Source organism: Schistocerca americana, chromosome 1 (genome assembly GCF_021461395.2).
Source record: "Schistocerca americana isolate TAMUIC-IGC-003095 chromosome 1, iqSchAmer2.1, whole genome shotgun sequence".
Classification (NCBI taxonomy): domain Eukaryota; kingdom Metazoa; phylum Arthropoda; class Insecta; order Orthoptera; family Acrididae; genus Schistocerca; species Schistocerca americana.
Window position 1 is genome coordinate 555,492,992 of NC_060119.1, and position 21,856 is coordinate 555,514,847.

A 21,856-nucleotide genomic window follows, 5' to 3' on the forward strand; every position below is an offset into this window, starting at 1 on the left:
ATAAACGACATGAAGTCCTTCTTTATAGTGTTACTACTTTCTTCGTTGTCCAGTTGTCAAAAAATGGAATAATACTTCAACAAGCAAATTGACTCTGAAACAAAATACAAGATTAGTTTACAGAATTACACTGCATCCCAGCTCCTCCACCACATAAAACATAACTTAACTACTCGTATTGTTTTTACTTAATAATGGGGCTGCTCATAGTTACTCATGAACTGCTGCAGTCATTGTCCTAATCCCATTAACAGTCACTGTAAATTTAACTATAACATTAAATTAATAATTAATCTTGTATAATGTTTCGATATATTTATTATACTTTCAAAACAAAATCAAAGCATCATTACAGAAGTAAACAATACTTAAAATATAAATGGAGCAGCTACATGCTCACTGCTCAAAAACCAAAACCAGACTGACTGACTCTGCCAATATGGCTACCCCTATATACATTCCAAACAATCCTGAACACTCCTTGGCATTGTTTAGAATCATTTTTTGATTAAATAACAATTAAAATTAACATATAAAACTGAAAATACATATATAAACGTGTGGTTACTCCAGAACAGCAAGTACAATTCTATGTTGGGTCGTATTTGTGATACTATTCGAATATAATTTCTTGAATAAATAATTACAATAATGCATTTACATATCTCATTAATTACTTGAGGCTCGCTTCATGGAAAATGTTCCCTTGATTTACAGAGCTTCAACACTTTGAGGTAAATGAAATCAAACTGTTATTGTTGCAGTTGTAATTTTTTCTAATCAAGTTACATATTTTGTATGCATGTGTAATTCCGAATTCATCTGGAGAATGTATGTTTTAAGTGGGTCTAAATGTGCTGTTACGTTTCAAGCATTTTTGGAAATTTAACCTCTTTGGGCATAAAATAGTGGATGAAATATTTTTGAAACTAAATTATTATTAAAGAAACTACTAAAGCATATTTAAAGCTACATCTATAAAGATTTGTGTCTAACTTCTCAATTACTCATATAAAATACATTTCTCAGTGTTTTTGGAAATTCAGTCCCCTAAAGATGTGGTATAGGGGATGAAAAGTTTCCAACATGTATTCATTATTAAAGCTCTTTCAAAGCTAAATCTATGAAAACTTGTATTTCGCTTCTCTGTTAGGAATAAAAAACGTATTTCACTGGTTCTGGATTTCAAGCCCTTAAGGGAGTGAAATAGGAGATGAAAATTTTCAAGGAAATGTGTATTTGTGTTGAAAAATTTTAAAGCTAAATCTATGAAAATTGATATTTCACTTCTCAATTAGATATAAAGAAATATCTGGTAGGGCATGAAAATTTGTATGGAAATATCTCCACAAGAACACCAAAAGCTTGATGAACAAAAACTTTGACCCAAGCTACAAAATTGCTGTTTGATCAAAGTACATCGGAAAAGACCATGATTTTATGGCCTTAATTAATGTGAAAAGTTTAGCATGTGTTGCAGTTGGTGAACAACAAAAAATCTGGTTAAAGAAAAACAAACAAATCTGTGGAGGCCACATGTATACACAAGTGAAGCACGGATTTCCCTTCTTTTGCTTTAATTTACAGTAATGTTCAACTCAACTTGAAATTGCATCCTCAAGTATAGACCAAAGGAATCAAGCAATTTTACAAAATTTAAATGACAATCTTAAAACAGGACAAACAGTTGCTGTCAAAGCTGATAAAGGAAACACATCTATGCTGGAACATAATTTACAGGACATATCAAAACTGATATTCTTCAATAAAAAATGTGATTCAGATGCTGTTTTTTCATTTATTTACACAACTGAGCTCACAGATATTTTGACATGGCTTCAATCATGAAATGTCTGGCCACAGTGGGAAGTATTAACAACAAAATATGTTGGTCACTATTGTATCTCTTACTTTAGGAGCAATAACATTTATTAAACACAAATAAACTTCCAGTGAAAACAAATTAAAATTGTCTGTTAGTCCTTGACACCAAACAGTAGCAGCTCTTGACAGATATACTATAAGCAATAGTTCTGGACTGAAATTAATATATGTCCAAGTACTGTAAATGAAGGTGAGATTAATACACATTTGGGTTCCATTTACATTGTAGTTCGCTTACAGCTATTTAAATCTGAGCAGAATTGGGAAACATACAACTGTGTGATACCTAAGGAATGTAGGAATTATCTGTTACTTTTAGAAATAAAATAAGTTTAATACATTTTGAGACACATACTCCAAAATTTGTAGAACAATTTCCCCCAAGCTTGTGGAGAGTTCAGTCCATGTTGTGAATTCTGCACTTATAGGTGACTGTTTTGTTCTGGAACAATGTAATGCAAGCCCAGGTATGGCTGAATGAATATTAAAAAAGACTGAAAGAAAATATTATGTACAAGTATCCCAAATGATTATTTAGTTGGACAAAATACAGAGAGCAATGGCAAATAATCTCAAAATTAACTCAAGAAAGAAAAAAAATAATGAATACTTTTCAAAATTAAGTACAATAATAAAGTCATCTCATTAAAACAGAACAATAGTTACAAAGTTCACTGTAAATCCTCATCAGTTTGCCTTTATCATTCTGCTTGAACAAAAGAATTTAACTGTGGTACACTGAAGTGAAGTGTTCTCTTTTATTCAACAGTGCAGAAGGTACTATTTTTCTGATTATGCCTTGCCATTCAAATTCTAAAGAAACTTCTTTAGCGGGCAGTTTCCATCTTCTTCCAAACTTTATCATACAGCTAACAGTGGGTCCTCTCTTGTCATTAGCAGAAAGTTTCCAGCTGATCTCTGGATACTCTTCTCCATTGTATCTAACAGCCACAAAGTTACCTCTCTTCAATTCTTTATAATGCCAAACAAGATGTTTCATGAGTAGCCATTTCAGCCTATGCATCACTGAAGGTCTCACTCAAGTCACCAGATGCCAGTTCCATATCTTCAAGCTTGGTTGAATAATCACTTTCAGTTTAGACTACCAAGTTCTTTGAATGTCCAGACTGCTTCTTTAGCTTTACTATGTCAGTTTTCTTCCTCAAATCAACAGTAATGCTCTGCCCATCAGGCACACTTAGCTACTTCTTCTTTTGCTTGACAGAAGTAGAAATGAATCTCCTACTGCACGCATGTCAAAATGTTGCTCAGGAGTTCTAGTTTATTTATGGGTTATATACAAAATTTCCTGAAATCTGAAATAAGATTTTGCTTCACATTTAGTGAGATTGTTGCAGTTAATTATTTTAAATACAAAGGAAAAAATCTTCAGGAATGCCAGATGTTTTGCTACCACTCTCAAAATCTCTTTGCTCTTGGAGAATATTTTGCCACGCCAATTTCAATGGACTAAATGCAGCAACAGCCAGTGGCTGTGTTACATTTGTACAATTTGATTGCAGGCATATGAAGTTAATATTAAATTCTTCTTAAGCTTATAGGGGTTTTTCAGTGATGTGAGAAGCTTTTGGGCAAGTTTTTAGTCTTGGTGCCATCACCTTCATAAACCAGTCTCAAATGTGGCATTGTCAAACCAGCCACTACTTGTTCCATTGTAATGACAATATTTGGGTCCATTTAGCGTCCCAATGATCCACAGATGTTTGGCTTTGTATACAACATCTGTACACCACTATCACTGCCTGCAAACACCACTGAAACAGATATTTTTGTGGATTGCAAACTTGCTCTACATTTTTAGATCCTCTGCGATAAATGACTTGTCTCATGTCTGGGTTGTCTCAAAGGGTGTTGGGTTGTTTTTGGGGAAGGAGACCAGACAGCGCAGTCATCGGTCTCATCGGATTAGGGAAGGATGGGGAAGGAAGTGGCGGTGCCCTTTCAGAGGAACCATCCCGGCATTTGCCTGGAGTGATTTAGGGAAATCACAGAAAACCTAAATCAGGATGGCCGGACGCGGGATTGAACCGTCATCCTCCCGAATGCGAGTCCAGTGTCTAACCACTGCGCCACCTCGCTCGGTTGTCTCAAAGGTTTGTCTTCATAATTCCATATGTGTGCTGGTGGAATATTGTTAACTTTTCTTGCCAGATTGTCTTGGTACTCTTCAAGCACTTCTTCACTGAAGCAGCTCATACCCTTTTTGTATTTGAAGAAACACGCGCTTTCAGACTGGGATGGCATTTTAAAAATGATGGCACCCAATCTGAACCTGGAAAACTATTTTTAAACCTGGGAACACTTCTGTCTGTTTTCAGTAAGAACTATTTGGCACAAAATCTTTAAATCTGTTTTAGTAACAGGAAACCCAAACTCTGCAAGTTTCAAGACATTGTTCTTGAAACTCTCTTCTTCCTCTTGAGTAACTACCCTTCACCCTCCAATAACAGAGCTGTGTGTACCCTTCAATTGATTTGTTCAATTGGCTGAAGTATACCATATTTCTCCGCAGCTGCATGATGTGAGAGATGGTTGCATTTGATGTCTTCAGGCATTTTTGTAAAGTTTCTGGTGGATACTCAACATACGAATGAGATCCAGGCACATGTTTTGGCTTTCTGGAGATTATGAACCGATAGGCAAGAAATGGAAAACATTTAAGACACTTCAGGTTAAAAAAGTCTGTTAAATATTATGTTATGTCAACATTTTATTACTGAAGTAGACAATGGGATGACATTCTTCGAGGACCAAAATCACCCCTTGCTAACCTCAAAATTACCCCTTTCACTTACATATCAATTATTTGAGAAATATGAGCTTTCAGCATTAAAACTCAAACTGTAACTTCATTAGCACAGTATTAAGCACCAAATACTTGCTACCAGATTTTTGTCTGCTATCTACTGGGTCACAGACATGAACGTTCATTTTTTTTTTCCCCCTAGAAAATTATTGATCCAAAACAGGGGCGGGCAGGAATCCTGCACGTGTGCGGTGCACTTGCACGCGTGCAGTTAACAGGTGTTCCGCATGCACACAGGGGCAAGCTGGCCACCCGCTTATCTCCCCTCCCCACCATACCTTCTGTCCACTCCTTCCTCTGTAATGCGTTTTTGTTTCCTAGCTTGCTTTATTGAGTGTATGAATAAGGTTAGTAGGAGTGCTTGAAAGAAATCATGGTTTGAAAGAGTACCTATTACCTACGTTTTATTTAATTATCACAGGTGGAGTTTACAAAACATTTAATATCTGGAACAAAATTTCTACATACAGACAAACACAAACAGTTATGTAAATTTTCATCACTGATGTTTGCTCTTAACCGAGACTTATTAATTCAGCAAATGGTTTTCCAGTTCTCGCTATATTAAGCGCAGTCTTATAACTTGCACATACCACTGGGCTATTATTGTTGTCATCCTGAAAACTTGAAAACAGTGCTCCATAAAATGTTAAATCAGTTAGATGAGACACATGACGAGAGAAAGTCGCAGATCTCTCGTGACAACAGCAACTACGACAGATTCAAATAGCTCTGAGCACTATGGGACTTAACTGCTGTGGTCATCAGTCCCCTAGAACTTAGAACTACTTAAACCTGACTAACCTAAGGACATCACACACATCCATGCCCGAGGCAGGATTCGAGCCTGCGACCATAGCGGTCGCGCGGTTCCAGACTGTAGTGCCTAAAACTGCTCGGCCACTCCGGCCGCCCAACTACAACAGATTCATCTAGTATCGTCAGATCGCTCTTCTTAAGCTCAGTCAATTCCCCATCCGCTCAGAATCCGACAATAAATTGTACTCGTCCTTGTGAAATTTATTATAATGGCCTTCAATACTAAACTTCCGTTGACCCGAGAATACTGCCACATATTAAACATTTCAAATTTTCACGTTTTTGCACAAAGAAAAAATGATTCTCCCATTACTTTTTAAAAGATAACAAATCTCCACTTCTCCGTTTCTTGAAATACAACGTTCACTACATTGTGCTCACTTCGCATCAACGTCCGCAGCTTAGCCTGGCACAACACTCCCGCAACCTGCCGGCTGTCGCCACTGCCCCGGTCGACGCCTGCACGCGAGCAGCACACGTGCAGTGCTGTGTGCTCATGAGCCGCGTGCAACGTTTGCCTGCCCCTGATCCAAAACATACTAGTGCTGCCCCTAGCGGAATTTTCCTGAAATTCTAAACACCAGTTGCAGTGTTACCAACATACATTCTACAGTAGATGTCAATCATCAAAATGATAATTTCCCCACTAGGTCTGTCAGGAAACACATTTATAACAAACTACCCACAGTGGAACAATGTTACCCTGCAGGACCAACCTCACCCCAGTTTACAATACTACTTCCTTATTGTACATGTGTTTGGAAATTGATATTAACCACAGTTACACTTAAATTATGTAGTGGTAGAAACAATATGCTGATCAACCAAGACGCTATGCAACAGAAGGCTAATTTGGTACAGACAAACAGCAGTACCAGTAGCAGCCCAGTTGTAGAGGGAAGTTGGATAATAGCAATTGAGAGTGAGCCATATATTTGCCCATTGCAAAAGTTCACAGAAATGGCCTGTGATATAATTGGCTTTCCCACTGTAAGTGTTCATGCCAGATGTAGGCACTTTTATAACTGTCAGTACATCCATATTTCCATTTGAACATAAAGTACCTATAATGAACCTATAACACAGTGACCTGTTCAGTAGTAGATTACAATACATATACTTATAAACAAAATTTATGATTCCATTCATTGTTCAATTATCTTTTTCTGAAAACTGCAAGTCTATGCTCAAAAAGGGAGCCACTGGGATTAATATGTTTGGGAACATGTATTTGAAATTTGATTCCCTTTTAAGTTTTCAGTAATATTTTGAAAATACATTTTTATCTTTGATTTTAAAGAACTTGTAGTAATTCCAGTCATAACAGTGATGTGGTAGAAAATGTGAAACACCAACAAGTGATTCATTATCAATAACTTTAATGAAATGTAGATGCACAATACAACTGAACAACTTGTAATGATGCACAGCAGATGCAAAGACATAAGAGAGCAGAGTCAAAGATCAAAATATCAAAGATGAATGATAGTGTTCTAATGGTTGGTCATCACCACAGAGACACTCCCACCCTCACTAAGGTGCACAGCAGGCAATGCCACCAATGAAAAAATCTTGCATCCAGTCAGGTGACAATGTGGACATCCTGCCTGGGAATGGGAGACGTCGCTGGCCAGATTAATGTCCAGAATTAGAGGTCAAATGGGGATGATAATGGAGTGTCAGCCATTGGAACAAATTTTCACCGAAATAAGATTCAGTTCATAGTAAGTGCTTACTATATACCTACGTGTTTAGTTTGACATTGATACTACATCAGAATATTTTATGATTTGAAGATGGCAGTAGCCAAAACCAGTCATAGTGAAATGTAAAAATTTATGTGATCAAGACGGACCTGTAAAATAAAATGAGCTGTAATGTCTTTGTTTAGTTTTTCAAGAGTCAGTCTTTGTGTACATTTGGTAGAAAATAGTTGAGTCTAGTTTTGTTGAAGTCATGAGGTGGAGTTGCAGTTTTTGGACTGATTACTGTGAATCTGTGTGTAAAACAAACGTCATTTATATGTAATTCTATAACTATTAATGAAACATGGAAGTGAAAAGCAATGCATTTCATCAGTTGTGAAATCAGTGTTCATTTAAGTATGACTTCCGTAGCAAAGAATTTAAATTTTAGAATGTGAAGTTAATTGTAGATGATGTTGTACCTGGCCTTAAATTATGAGATTGTTTCAATTGCAAATTAATATCTTCCCTGAAACTCCACATACCCAGACCTCATACCTCATACCTTAGAATATATGAGGGCTGTTCAATAAAGAATGATCACAATTTTTGTTGACAATGTACCTTTATTTATCCTCATAGTTTTGATGGTCCTTCTCAAAGTAGTCTCCCATGAATGTGATGTACTTGTTCCAGTGTTCTGCCAGTCTTCAAATACTTGCTGGAAACCATTTTTTGAGAGCTCCTTCAAAATTGCCTCCACAGCCACTGCTTCTGATGATTGATAATGCCTCCCACGAAGTTGCTTCTTCATGTTAGGGAATAGAAAAAAGTCTTATGGGGATAAATCTTGACTATAGGGAGGGTGAAGGATACACTTCACATTGATTTTTGCAGGATATTCAGGACATGCCTGTAGTATTGTCCAGTCACTGATGTATGTGCAGGCACAACATGCTGATAAACCATTCCATGAATATCAAAGAATGAGATAACCATAACTTTCCCAGCAGAAGCAACCACTTTTCCTTTTTTGGGCATTGGTGATGAAGGAGATTTCCACACTGAGCTTTGCTGTTTGCTCTCAGGATCAAAATGATGTAGCCAAGTTTCATCAGCAGTGATTAGATTTGAAAGAAACTCCAGGTCTTCCTCTAACATCAACTTTTACTGCATGCAGACCTGCACACGAATGTCCTTCTGTTTGGGAATCAACAAACTAGGAACCCATCACGCACAAACACGTGTCGTGTAATTTTTCTGTCCCCAATGTGTGGGTGGCACACAATGAAATGTTCAATATTTCAGAAAGTGATCGTAAGGTAATTCGTTGATCCTGTCTCACAACGACAGCAGCAATGTTGATGTTTTCTTCCGTAAGAGCAGTAACTGGAGCACCGGGTCCACTCACCTTTGAAATTGATTGTCTCCCCTCTTTAAATATTTTAAACCACCTTCGATCTGTGCTGTAGGGAAGAACAGACTCCCCATTGGCCTCCTGTAATGTTGTATAGGCCTCAGATGAAGATTTGTTGAGATGAAAGCAGAATTTTAAAGCCACTCACATGTTACCTCCATTGCAGCAGTAGGCGATACTGAAAATGTCTTGACCTTGCCTGCCTCTCACAGGTGGGAACCAGGAGTCCCAACAACGAAGCTACTACAGTGTGTTTGTTGCACATTAAGCTAACCAAATATCATAAGATTAAATTTTAGTGTGAGAAATTATGAGCATAAAAAATTATGATTATTCTTTATTGAACAGCTCTCATATTTCAATGGTGAGTTGAGCCGCAGTCTTCAAATAATCAAGATGAGTATTAAAATTGTTTTTCGCTAATGCAGCAGCCACAACCACTATTGGAACTGATATTCTGCAGTACTGTTCTTCATCTTACTTTATTTCATCATCATCACCACCACCACCATCCAGTTCTATCACTTAATGATGTGGCCTCTTTGAGTCAGCATGTAACAAAGCATCCCAGTAAGATCTTCAATTTCTTCTGATCCTGAGCTTCCCGTTGCCAATTGAATCCCACTGTCTTCCTTATATCTCTGTCCCATCTGTCTGGTGGTCTTCGTCTAGGTCTTTTTTGGTGAATTGGGCTCCAGTCTAGGGCTTGTTTAGCCCATCTACCATCTTTGGTTTGAGCAACATGACCAGCCCACTGCTATTTCAATGTATTCACTCTTTCCATTATGTTGGTGACCTCTGTTGTTCATCTTAGCTGGCCACTGTGGCTGAGCGGTTCTAGGCGCTTCAGTCCGGAACTATGCTGTTGCTATGGTTGCAGGTCCGACTCCTGCCTCGGGCATGGATGTGTGTGCTGTCCTTAAGTTAATTAAGTTTAAGTAGTTGTAAGTCTAGGGAACTGATGACCTCAGATGTTAAGTCCCATAGTACTTAGAGCCATTTTTTTGTTCGTCTTATTTCAACTGCTCTCTTCCTGTCTTTTTTCATGTAACCCAACATTGATCTTTCCATTCCTCTTTGGGCTATTGTTAGCTTCCTATCAATGAACTCATTTAATGTCCATGTTTCACAGTCATAAGTTATTACTGGCAATATACATTGGTCAAAAATAGATTTCTTCAGCTCAACCGACATCTTAGATTTCAAAATTGAAGAGTGCCTCCCATAAGCTTAGCAGCCCAGTTTAATTCATCATAATATTTCTGGGTTTAAATCTCCTTTCGTGTTTATCATTTGACCCAGATAGATATATTCTGTGACTCTTTGGAGTTGTGTACTTCCAACAGATATACTTCCCTCAGGTGTCCATTTGTTGATCATTATCTTGGTTTTATCAATGTCCATTTTTAGTCCAACTTCAGAGCACATTAATGCAAGTTCATTAACTAATACTTCAAGTTCTTCTATGTCATTTGCAAATAGGACAATATCATCCACAAACCTCAAGTTGTTCAGCCTTTTTCCGAGAACTTGAATTCCCTTTTCTACCCAATTCTATTTAGACATGGGTTTTTCTAAGACTGCTGAACATAGTTTGGGAGGTATAGAATCACCTTGCTTTACACCCTTTTCAATGGAAAATTCATCAGTATCTTTGGTAATGCTCACAAAGGCTGTGGAGGTTTTGTAAATGTTATGTAGGATTTTCATATAGTGCTGTTCTACTCCTTGTTTTTTTAGAGCCGCAAACATAGCTGAGTGACTGATTGAATCAATGGCCTTTTCAAAATCTATAAAAGCAAGGCAAAGGGGTAGATGGTACTAATTTGTTCTACTAATTATTTCCCATATCATGAAGATATGGAAAATGTGCTAAATCCTGATCACAAACTGGCTTGCTCAATGGGTTCAGCCTGGTCAAGTGTAGTGCTCAATCTGGTAGTCAAGATCCTAGTGAACACTTTGTACACTGTAGAGAATAAACTGATAGGGTGATAGTTCTTTATATCTTTGGCACTACCTTCCTAATGTGTTAGAATTATTTTGGCTTTATTCCAGTCTCTTGGTAATGTTCCATGGTGCAAACAACCTGAAAATATCTTAGCTAAATACTTTATGGATTCCTCATCCATCAACTTAAGATCATCGACTGGGAGGTCATCACTACCTGGAGCAGTCCCTTTTTTCATATTGTCTGTTGCATGTTTGACTTCTGATGGGTGTATTTCTGGAATTTTGGAGATAGAAGCATCCAATTTGTCTAGGATCAAGGTATCATCATTGATTTTACTGTATAGGCTAGTATAGAAATTTTCAATACATTCAAGTTTTTTTTTTTTTTTCTTATCTGTAATTCATCCTTGATTTGTGTCTAAAGCCATTAGCTGATTCCTTCCAATCATAAGCATTCGCTTGGCTTTCTTTAAACTAGACTTATACTCAAGACTGGCTTTTAGTGTTTCTTCTTCATACTTCTTGATGTTGTCTTTCATGCTCTTTCTCAGACCTTTGCACAGCTCTGCATGTTCTATCTTACCTTTGTCTGTATCAACTTTCATTCTTCTTCTCTTTTCCATAAAACCTGTTGTTTTATTTGTCAGTTTCTTGCGTTGGTTTTGAGATTTTCATAGGCCACCCACTTCTTCAGCTGTCATAATTAGTGCCTTTGATACTTCTTCTACTTCACATTCTTTTAATTTTCTCTTAATTCTTTCTTGAAAGTCCTCTTTCCGTTCTCCAAGATTTTTGAAATTTAAAATTTTACTTTTTCATTTAATTAATTTTAATATTTCATGTTTTGTATTAAATTCAAATCTTGCTCTTGCTAATCAATGATCAATGATCATCTTTAATGTTTTGAGGCCTATTGATGAGAATGAAGTCTATCTCATTTTTCACTTCAAAGTTAGGACTCCTACAAGTCCATATGCGACTTGGGTGATTCTTGAGAAACATATTCATAATTGTTGTTTTCATGCATTCTGCAAATTGTACCAATCTCTCCACATTTGCCAACAACTGAATCACCTTCTTTGTATGTTCCAACTCTGGCATTAAAGTCTCCAATTATGAATGTATAAAAACAGTCTCTGCCGTTCTCATACGTTTCCTTCAGACATTCATGGAAGGGGTCTATCTCTTCATCTGAGTGAGTAGACATAGGTGCATATGCTTGAACTATTTTGATCTTATACCTGTCTGATATTTTTAGGACCAAGCATGCAATTCTGCTTGAAATTTCTTCTAATACTGTTATCTTGTCGACAATGGTTTTGTTTACTAAAAGTGCAACTCCATTTAATTTTCCATTTGGTTCTCCACAGTAATGTAAGAGATCTCCTGAATTCAAGCAAAGGCAGTTTTCGCCTTTATGGTGCACTTCACTTAAATCAATGATGTCCCAGTTCATTTTCTCTAGTTCCTCTTCTATTTCCATTAATCTGTCATCTCCCACTAGCGTACGACAGTTGTATGTACATATTTGAAGGCATTGCTTCTCTCGTTTTTTAGACTTAGGATTTTATGACACTGAAGTAGCTCCCACCTGGAGATCCGAACGTGGGGCTATTTTAACTCTGGAACATTTTACCTTACTGCCACACATCATGACTCAAAGGTGAGAAGCATAATCACCACACTTGCTTCAGAACAGATTGGTGATATAACTTTCCAGGCCACCCCTAACATGGGGTACAGTACAGACGCCTTTGGCCACTCCTCTGGAGTACAGGTGCCACCTGTGCCTGAGAAGTGTAGGTTGGAAAATGGACAACTCCTAGCCCTCAAAACCTAATAGTGCCAGGGTCGGAAAAGAACTAGAGTTGGCCGAGGATGGCCAGATAGGAAAGATGAAAGTGAGGAGCCTGGTATAAGTAAGTGGAAGCAATGCCAGGACTCAGCTCAGGGCCCATTGTTGTCAGCCACGTACTCACTAGGTATAAGTCTCAGGGGAGGTCTTGCTGTATTTAGCCTTTACACATTAGGTAGTACTTCTTTCTTTGTCATCATTATAATATATTCTTAAAAACAAAGATGATGTGACTTACCATACGAAAGTGCTGGCAGGTCGATAGAAACAAAAACAAACACATACATACACACAAAATTCTAGCTTTCGCAACCAATGGTTGTTTCGTCAGGAAAGAGGGAAGGAGAGGGAAAGACGAAAGGATGTGGGTTTTAAGGGAGAGGATAAGGAGTCATTCCAATCCCGGGAGCGGAAAGACTTACCTTAGGGGGAAAAAAGGACAGGTATACACTCGCGCACACACGCACACATATCCATCCGCACATATGTCCTTTTTTTCCCCTAAGGTAAGTCTTACCCTCTCCCTTAAAACCCACATCCTTTCGTCTTTCCCTCTCCTTCCCTCTTTCCTGATGAAACAACCATTGGTTGCGAAAGCTAGAATTTTGTGTGTATGTATGTGTTTGTTTGTGTTTCTATCGACCTGCCAGCGCTTTCGTATGGTAAGTCACATCATCTTTGTTTTTAAATATATTTTTCCCACGTGGAATGTTTCCCTCTATTATATTCATATCATTATAATATATTCTTATTGATTGGACTGGCAGAAGACCCTTACTATTTTGTCAGGATGGAGACTGAGGACCAGTGTGGCACTGTTAGATGCAATAAAACAGTATTCAAGGTTATTCCATTTATTACTCAAAATATACAAGTTCTTGCCATGTCTTATGTAATGGCTGGTGGCTACATAATCCAGAGAGCTATCTGCTGAATCCAACAGTGGACTACAAGCTGCCAAGAACGCTTCATCAGCTCAGTGTGGAAGTTAGTGGCACCACGATGCACCAGTTTGCCACCTGCCGGTGAGGCAGGCCTGTTTGAAGATGGCATCGACCATGATGCTTCTCTTTGTTACACATGCCATTTCTGGGCTTACTCAATCCATCACAGAGCACTGCCCACATCTATGGCTACAGATTGCTAATCTCATGTAAGAGCAACATCAGAACAATTCACACACAAGATATAACCACGTCATTACCAGAGAATTGTGTGTGAACAATATGAACACCATAGATCAAGTGCCCTACCATACTGAGGGTGGAGAATTTATGTCATCAAGGGAATGTTCCATTCTATGATGTCATTTGTATTGACTGAATCAGTTCTGCTCTTCTCTAGTCATCAGTGGCCTTCATTTCTGCTACATATGCTTAACAAATTTGTTATGGTATCTTTACTGGTTAGTCAAAGTCCTTCTAGGTATTGTTTCACCTGACCTGGTGTCTCTTACATAACAGTACAAGGGCAGTTTGGTCTACAGTCTTCTAAAACTTTTCTCCTGAGCTCACTCGCAGTCTTGCTCAAGAGTGTTGAGGTTGCTGTCTTCCTGACTGAGCAATGGAGTTGAAATGTTAATGCTTCCTAGCTGGTGGCTGTTAATACATCCACATGACTCAGTAATGTGAACTGTTTGACCTCAGAAAATTTTACTTTCTCATTTCATTACTAATTTTTGTGTTACAGTAGTTTTAGATGTGGGCCTTGTGCCAGGATCCTTTGTTGTAGTGATGATATTAATTTTGCATTTTATTTCAGACAATGAAAAATGCTTTATTCTGAAGTATGATCTAAAAATGAGACCCTACAGGAAAAAGACACAAAAATATTCCAACCTGGAAGTGGACTTTGTGGACCTTGTTTGTTTCAAGACTAATCGAGATGATGAATGAAAATTAGAAAGCTAACATAGGACATGCAAACAATGTACCAGAGCATAATTAAAGACATGTATATAAAGTACAAGACTTTTTATTTTTGAATCAAATACCTAGTCTGTGAACATAACAGTAAAAATCACAATGTATGAAAGTCCAGTAAATTTGTTAAGAAAAATTTTAGCTAAGATGCATGAAATGGACTCTATCTAGGATGGCAGCCAACTTGAAATCTGAAATAAAATCCAATAATGACCCTTTGAAGTTGGAACTGCAGTGTACAGTAAAATCTACAATGAAATCCAGCAGTGACTCTTTAAGATTTGAAATACAGAAGAGTAGTGGATAAATAAGCAACAAATTAACAGAAACAAACATCACTTTTGATAGCATAGTAAAAGAAATTAATTTTAAAGTTAGTCCAGCTGTTAAAGAGGAACATTTAATTGTGGCAGATAGTAGCATTCTTGTTGTACAGGAAACGTGTATAGATATAACCCTGGCATTCATGAACTTAGCTGTAGAATGTAGGGAAACTTGATCATGCTTATAAATTTATCAAGTGAAGAGTAATCAGAAGTAAAAGTGAATTAAAATCAGAACTGCACATGAGAAATTTTGGTAGGACAATTAATGACTGTAGTTGAATATTATGAGAAGGATAGATTGCTACTCACCATATAGAGGAGATGTTGAGTCGCAGACAGGAACAACAAAAAGACTGCTACACATGTTAGCTTTCAGTCAAAAGCCCTTCTTCTAAAGTAGAAGACACAAACACATTCACACAAACACAACTCGCACACACATGGCCACTGTCTCTGGCCACTGAGACTGGACTGCACACAGCAGCAGTGCCTCAAGTTCAAGATCCATCACACTAACTACAAAGTAAATAGTCAGCACTGCAGAGTCCACTTGTAGAGGTGTCAGCTAACAGCACTCAGGAACCAGAGACCAGGTGGCCTTATATCTATCTCACTGTGGAAGCTCATGCGACTGGCCTACAATTTCACCCTTGTTCCATCGCAGGGGTCCTCACTGATGTGTGCAATGTTATACATATTGTTACATCTTTATCATCCGTCTGCATGTCCAATAGACTTACTAATGGAACTGGTATTACTTGTTATTTATATACTTCTATCATCTGAAAAAATGAAAAAAACTGCATCTGCCAGTGAAAGACCATTTTTATAAATATCAAAAACAACAGAGAAGCCTTATGATACACCATGTCTGATTGCTTCAAATTCTCAGTGTCTGTTATATTATTGACCTGGAAATGATGCTTCCTGCCATTCAGATAAAAAAATCATGAACCTGTTGCATTTACTATTACATAATATTTCAATTTTTGCTCAAAGGTATCATGTTCCACACAATCCAAAGGCTTATCCAAGTCATAAAATATTCCCAATGGTAGTGAGTGTTGATTTATTGACAACAGATATCAATTGTCAAGGTAAATATTACGTTTTTCAGTTGATTATCATAACTGCAATCCAAACTGTTTGCTACTGAGTGCATAAAAATTATTTTACATGTTTTTTAAGACAAATTCAAAATATTAACAATAATGAAATGGGTCATCAGTTTTTTACTAATGTTTTGTCTCCTTTTTTGTGACATGGGCCCAGTGTCCCACTGGGAAAGTACCACTACAAAAATATCCATAACATAAGTAACTCAATAAATCCAACCCAAAAACATGACCACAGCAGACTCCAGCATGTGAGCTACCCTTTGACCAATCAAGAACGCGATATTGTGGCTAATGCTTGACTCGGAAGTGAGAAACCACATATTGAAGAAATCAGATCCATTTCTGATGGAAATTATGCAAATAGCTGAAACCCACAAAACTCTCCATGAAACACAGAATTTGTTTATGATGAATGAAGACATCATGGCAGGCAACTCTTGGCACCAGTTATACAGGTGTTACGTCCCTCTGGTAGGGCCCCCACCACGTCAGTGGCCCAGACAACCTCATAAACAACTACATCAGAGGCAATAAGCCACATCAGCAGCAACACTGTTGCCCAGCTATAAACATTGTGTCCTATATCATACACACAATGCTTTCCCCATCAACCCATAAAATGCCATAGGTGTGGAAGAAAAAGGCCCTTGAAAGAGGTATGTTGTATCGGCTCCAATACAGATATGTCCCAACCTGTGTAAGTGAGCCAAGTGAGGGAGCAGTCTACAGAAGTACCTACATCTCAAAGCATAGCCCAGAAAATGTTCTTGGATAAATTCACTGACAATGACACAGTGCTACTATGTCACTGCTGCACCAATCTACTTACTTAAATTTAGGGACATCACCACTACAGCCAACTAAAATAAGTCTTTGAGCCTATGAATGTCATCATTTGCCTCTGCTAGTAAAGTTTCCAGTTTTACTTACATATAACATATAGCCAGTAAATTTTCTGATGGTAGTTGACTTCGAAGTCAACAATGTCTTCAGGGTAGACTCCTTCCACACTTTTGGTTTTATGATCAAGAAAGAGTTCATCCTACACAAAATGATGGGCCTTGTACTATCTTAAAGACTCTGTGTTACGATTAACTTCAAATTTTTGGAGTAGAGAAGACAACTGATTTTGAAGGTCATGTCATTCTTAGTGACAGTTGTCCCACATTTTATCAAAGCCCATGCGGTGCCCTTGACTCTCAAGGACACCCTCAAAACAGAGCTGGATAGGTTCATTCATGGAGATGTGCTACCACCTACACCCCTCATCAATGGGCCACTCTCCTGGCAACAATACGTAAACCTAGTAGTGCCTTGAGACTTAATGGTGATTTCAAAGATTATGATGAAGTGGAAACTTATCCTTTGTTGATCCCAGGTGATCTCTTTGGAACTTTAGGTCATGGCATCTTATTCACTAAAACTGACCTCACAAATGCGTATTTCCAAATCCCATTGGATGCAGTATCATAGACTTATCTAGTGTTAAACAAGCCAACTGTTATCTTTTGGAATCTTTTCAGTCTCTGCCATATTTTAATATTTCATGGCTCAACTGCTACATGATATTCCCAACTGTACTAGGTACCTCAACCATTTTTTGGTGACAGATGCAACTCCAGAGGATCACCTTCACAAACTTGAGCTTTCTGTCCAGAGGCTGTCAGAAAGAGTGCTTGAATGCAACATTCACAAGCGTTTTTGTATATCATCTCCTTTGGCATATTTAGGGTTTAAACTCTCAGTAAATGGACAGAAACCAAGATGAAGGATTATGCAGGAGTGATAGATAAAATGTAGCCACCCATGACCATCAAGGACTTACATGTGTTTCAAGGTAAGATCAACTGTTCAGTGCAAACCTAGCAGAACTCTCCTAACCACTTAACCAGCTGTTGTGCCAAGGTGCACTTTTGTAATGGCCACCTAGCTGTCAAGAAGCTTTCAAGGCTTTAAAATATTCCCTTAAGCAGGCATTACGTTTAATGATGTACATTCCTCGTCTGTCTGTCTCTGGTATTAGCAATGCAAGCAACCTAGCAACCTGCTCCCCCCCCTCCCCCCTTCCACCACACACACACACACACACACACACACACACACACACACGTGCACAATATCAATGCAGTCCTACCCCATTACTCCCTTGTGATGGTGCTCCTTCACTTCTATTATTTTTTAACATTTGGACTTCATTTTCTAAAAATTTTTGTCAGCCAAGAATCTGGCACTCTTTTCATTTAGCTCACATAATGTGTTGCAGATTATATTGCAATCTAAATGGCAAGTGCTATGAAAAATATTGATTTAGTAATTTTTTTGTTCTTAAGTCAATTCTATTTTGCACCATTACACAACTCCACACGAGCCATCATGTTCACTTTCAGCCAACTACCGGGCTGGCCTATTACATGTGAGCTGAACAGCTGTGTTCTATGGCTGACCCTTACTTTTCTTTCTAGCTGGACCTCCATTTCCCTTGAGTGACCACACATTTGTGGTTCTCACCATGTAGCGGAGATGCTGAGTCGCAGATAGGCACAACAAAGAAACTGTCACAAATAAAGCTTCTCTCTCTCTCTCTCTCTCTCTCTCTCTCTCTCTCTCTCTCTCTCTCTCTGGTCTTAGGGGCCAAAAGCTTTATTTGTGACAGTCTTTCTGTTGTGCCTACCTGTGACTCAGCATCTTTGCCATATGGTGAGTGATAACTTTCCTATTCATAAAATTGTTACATTCCATCCTGGATTTTCCATTGTTTCAATATTGATATTAATAATCTCTGGCACCTACATGTAATAGTACTATCACTGTGCTCTCTCAATTATTTGCATTCACCTGAGGAGTAACAATGCTGGAAGATGATCTTAAAACTCAGAGAGTTTGGACGCACATACATTCTTTTGTACAGTAAACTACAAATTGCCCCAGTGGTCAGGGGTTTCCAATAATAGCAGGAATAGATGAGGGTATCTTTCAGATTGGAATCTATATTAATAACTTTGAAATTCCAGACTGTTAAAGACTCATTCATAAGAATCGGATGCACTATGTGTGGCCTTACTGTCAATGGAGTGTCATTTTCAGGTTACCAGCTTCAAGATGATCTGGCAGGTGATGTCTTTTCAGTGTCAGCAGCTACTGCAGGTAGTGTTACTTGGAATCCTTACCATTTGACTTCCACATTATCGGCATACTGGAAAGGCTTTGTAAGCTTTGTTTGGAAACAGAAAAACTTTTTGGATATTATTGAGTAATGTGGTTGTTGCAAATAAAGATGTGGTAAAAAGTCTTGAATTACATACATTGCTTCACTTGTATGGTTGTGTGTCAATGCATAAACAGCATCTATTGATTAAAATCAAACAATGGAAAATTCAGGATGGAATAATTATGATATCATGGAAAGTATATCTATTGATTAATGCAATGAAGCAAGCTGTTTGTAGTTTACAGCATATGCCTTCATGTAACCATCTGCCACATAAAATTGCCATGATAAAGCTCACTGCTATTGTACGTACCCCTAAAATGCTGTTTTTATAGGATCATTCCATTGGGAAATGGAGGTGGTTACTTGTCACAGTAGACAAGAAAATCAAAGCCATCAAGATAGAATCTGAAGCTGCATGTGAGACTGTTTGAGCAAGACTCTCTATCAGGGTTGGGATAAAATGATAATTAGATCCTTGTATTGCCCACCAGGCTCATCTGATGTAACCAAAAACTTTAGAGAAAGCATCAGTTCACTTGTATGTAAGTACCCCAATCATACTGTAATCATTGGTGGAGACTTTCATCATTTAACAATTAATGAGGAAAATTACAGCTTTGTTAGTAGTGGGCATGATAAGACATCCTGTGAAACTTTACTAAATACCTTCTCCAAAAACTAACTAGAACAGAAAGTTAGGAACCCCACTCATAATAGGAATAAGCTGGATTTAGTGGCAACAGACAGACCTGACCTCTTAGAGGATGTCCACATTAAAACTGGTGTAGTGACCGTGACGTGGTTGTGGCAACAATGACTGCCAAAGTACAAAGGACAACTAAAACAAGCAGAAAGATATGTACATTCAGTAAAGTACATAAAAAATCAGTAGTGTCACATCTCAGTGAGAAACTTGAAATTTTCATCACAGGGCAGGAGAATGTAGAGGAACTATGGCTCAACTTAAAGAATAGTTGACCATGCACTGGATAGATATGTATGTATCCAGCAGAACATTTCAAAATGGTAGGAAACCTCCATGTTATAAATTCACTATAAAGAAACTTCTAAAGAAACAAAGATTACTGCACAATTGGTGTGAAACAAAGCATTGGGCTATAGAAAGAGTTATGCTGAATGAAACATGTTTGGCTGTCAAGAGAGCAATGCGTGATGCCTTCAATGACTACCATAGCAGAATATTGTCAAATGATATTTCACAAAACCCAAAGAAATGTTGCTCATGTGCAAAGACTGTTAGTGCCACCAAAGTTAGAGTCCAGTTGCTTGTGAATGTTTATTCATTTATTTGTCCAAGAATCATTTTAGTACATTGTTTGTACATGTGATGTAGGATAGTGGTAAACCTAGTTAATTTACAATACAGTAGTCATTTTGATTACATTGTTGACATAATCAAAATGCATAATAATGTAGGTTGGTGTACCACATCACTTCTGGGGTCAGTTAGTTTATTTTCATTCATAATCAACTCTATATTACTGTGATTAACTGGCCTGATGCCCATTTCTTTCCTTATAATTTGCCAGGTTGCTTTAGTTTTATTCCAGGAATTACACAATATTTTGTCTTTCTCTAGTTTTTCTACTTTTGAAGTAACCTGTGTTAGTATTCTTTTGTATCTTTTGAAATATGTAATAAAATCAGGATTAGTATTTTGCTTGGAGTACTCATTCAATCTCGTTGTTTGTTTTTTGAGTAGAGTTAAATGTAGTTATTTTCTTGGGAAAAGCCATTTCAAAAATATGTTTGAATGTAGCCATAAACTTATCATATTTCTCATTGGTATCATTACAGTCATATACATCTTTCCAACTTTCACCCTTTAGGAGAGAACAGAAATATTCCACATTTTTTGTACTGAATTCCTTACAGTGTGTCATATTCTACCACGAATTGAGTGTCCTGAAATATTCATTGCAAGAATTTGAGCATTGTGATCACTAAACCCTGTGTTTACAACTTGTATGTTATAGGTATATTTGCACATATTTATCAAGATCTGATCAATAATAGATGCAGAGGTTGGTGTTTCTTGAGTTGGTTCAGTTACCATTGCACTAACATTGAACAATTGTAGTGATTTATGTCATCTCTGAATTTATTGGATTTTGAGAAATCAATATTAAAGTCACCACATATAATTATATTTTTCTTGAGAGAGTGAATTTCTTCCAAGAGTTCCTCCATGCAATTGTAAAACACTTTTTTGTCTCCATCTGGCAACCTGTATACACAGATAATAACTATATTTTGCCTTGGTAGTTCAGCTATTGAGAGTTCTATATCTTTTTCACAGGACAGCTTATGGTGTTTAGCTACACTATTGAATTCAGTATTTTCTCTAACATATACACAGGTACCCCCATAACTCGATATTTTCCTACAAAAACTGAGGGTGGTAAAGCAAAAGCTGAAATGTTTAACTCCATATTCAAATGTTCCTTTACGAAGGAAAACCTGGGAGAATTGCCACAATTTAATCCTCATACCACTCAAAAGATGAATGCAATAAGTATGAGTGTCACGTATATTGAGAAACAGTTAAAATCATTAAAATTGAACAAAGCTCCAGAACCCGATGAAATCCCTGTCAGATTCTTTACTAAATTTGTGGCTGAGTTAGCCCCTTTTCTAACTATAATCTGTTGTAGCTTCCTCAAACAAACAACAATGCCCAATGCTTGGAAAAAAGCACAGGTAAGACCTGTGTACAGAAAGGGTAATAGAAGTGATCCACAAAACTACCATCCAGTATTCTTGACAGTCATTTGTTTTAGAATCTTATAACATATCTGAGCACAAACATAATGAGGTA

At 37.5% G+C, this 21,856-nt stretch overlaps 1 long non-coding RNA gene across 1 annotated transcript in view; it reads right to left on the reverse strand.

The window, feature by feature from the left end:
• LOC124624805 overlaps nt 1–21,856 on the reverse strand; it is a 49,398-nt gene continuing 27,542 nt past the window's right edge. The window contains exons 3-4 of the long non-coding RNA XR_006980707.1: nt 2,240–2,326; nt 1–94 (exon numbers count right to left, since the gene is read on the reverse strand). This is a non-coding gene — a long non-coding RNA (uncharacterized LOC124624805). The remainder of the gene's footprint in view (nt 95–2,239; nt 2,327–21,856) is intronic.